The sequence below is a fragment of the Papaver somniferum genome, chromosome 9, assembly GCF_003573695.1.
Source record: "Papaver somniferum cultivar HN1 chromosome 9, ASM357369v1, whole genome shotgun sequence".
In the NCBI taxonomy this organism is placed as follows: Eukaryota; Viridiplantae; Streptophyta; class Magnoliopsida; order Ranunculales; family Papaveraceae; genus Papaver; species Papaver somniferum.
Window position 1 is genome coordinate 178,298,187 of NC_039366.1, and position 2,339 is coordinate 178,300,525.

Consider the following 2,339-nt stretch of genomic DNA (forward strand, 5'->3'; position numbering starts at 1 on the left):
TTGGATGTCGACAATTACGACGCGGCCCGAAAAAATACCTACTTACAGATTGAACTTTGAAACCTCAGAGCTTTGAACTCATCAGTGGCGCATCAAGTCCTTGCCGATCAAAGTATCAAAAAACTAACCTTAGTAGAGAAACTTTCCCTAATATTTACTACTTCATTACCGGCACCACTCCTGATCAAAGCCAAACTTATTCAATTAGATTTTCTGATCATGAATACAAGCTGGCCTAAAAATTAAGTTAAACTTCCCCTAGATGGTAAACTCTCGAATTCGAATTTGAGAGCCTACTAATCGAATTACTCAATATCTGAACGTCCATAGACATTAATACGATAAACCCTTTAATAGTTTAATGCGAGATTATGTTTCCTAATATATTTAGGATTGGTATTTCCGTCTTCCATAACCATTCTTAATTCATTGATCATGTATTTTTCGGAGCTTGACAAAAAATTTATAAGCGAGAAGCATTCGAGTAAAGCGAAATCAGAGAGTGGAGATTTCACAGATGAAAATTAAGCAATTGAGCTTATGCCGTTAAATTTGTAAACGAAAATTGAATCAGATTTTCAGTTTCTCTTATAAATTAAATAACCTCATTGTGAGCATCTGAGCATCATATTCAATCGAAAGTATGTATGTTTGTTAAACTTTGTAATTGAAAAAACATACATACAATCCAAGAATCCTCACTTTATGATGAGCTCATGACTCGACTACTTTGCGGAGCTTATAGGAATCATACATATGATCTTTGTAAGTTGATGCCCAGGTGCCCATGAGTAAACTTCTAGAGACAAACTACCATTCAGACTGATGGGGTCTACGATTATCAATTACAAATTAGGTTTCCTAAACTAACTTAATTTCCTAATCCAAGCTATATGAATTTAGCTAATTTATTTCTCGAGTGTAAACTTTTGGTTAATATATTCCAAGCTTGGAAACACATACATCATCATCTTGAATCAAATAATTGTGGCCCAGAACTAACCAGTTCCTTTGCTTATTAAGGAATACTACCACCGTCTAGCTACTTTGGTTAAGTTCAAAGATCAAATGATCCCAAAATTTCAGGGAACTTACCCAATAGCTTAACAAGTCACGATAGATTCTCCTTTGCATGATATTGTAATCCTGAATGTGGTGGCTTCTTTTAATTACACCACTATTTGTCATTTTGAATGAGTGCTTCTTTTACAGTCATTTTGAATGAGTGCCCACTTTCATTTTCAAGTTTCATCACCGAATGGTGAAGGAAAACACTGCTTACTGTCGGATTTTAAGCAACTACTAGCAAATATACCTTCTATGAATAGTTACAACTTTGCTTTTGAGATTAAGGTTCTAATCTTATCATGGTAATGAGTAGCAGAGTGTGAATGGCCACGAATCCATAATTTCGATCTTGACTTTCTAAGAACATTTGCAAAGAATGAAGTATTTGGTGGTCATATTTACAGGGGTAATGGCGGATTCTTGCATGGCTATCCGGAAGTTGGAAAAAGAAGCGGGTCCAGATCGTCTGTGCCACTGCTTGTGTGTGCCCTATGTGCCACACCAATAGAAACACGGTATTTTCTCTTGGATTTGTAATATCTTCTTTAACTAATTAATTATCTTTCCTAATCGATTAGTGTTGTATAAATAGAAAATCTATTTAGTTAGTCATGGTTAATGAGAGGAATGATGTGGCGTGTTTCTATTGGTATGGCACATAGGGCACACACAAGCAGTGGCACAGACGATCTGGCTGATCTAAGCATAAACGGACAAACTAGAGAAAAATGCACGAGATTGAAGCTGTAAATGAATTAACTGATCGCCAAAAAGATAAACAAGAAGTAGTACAACAACGTCCAATTGTCTTTTAAACACCTTTCTCTCACGATAAGTTTTTTTTATACGCAAAAGACGAATCCAACCCCTACCCAAACCCATCCAGTTGGACTGGTCCCACTGCCTAACCCAAGGTCATGCCCAGGTCACGATAAGACTTGGGCTCGACCTTTTTCTTTTTGCAATTATTTTTTACTGACTAGAAATCGATTTAAGGGATCTTGACCACATATATAGCACGACTAGGTATTACCTATGCCGACCCAACTAACCTAGAAACTTGACCCCCTGAAGATGCAGTATTATTCAGCGAACAAGGCTGACTTCCCCTTAAACTTAGAGAACAATGTGATACTTCAGAAACATACTATGACTCGACTAATTAAACAGGATACTCTAACCTAATTAACTAAACACAAGGGCGGTGCTGAATAAAATATCGTGAGAGGATATAGATAGGCGGACTAAACAACAAACAAAACTCGAAAGAG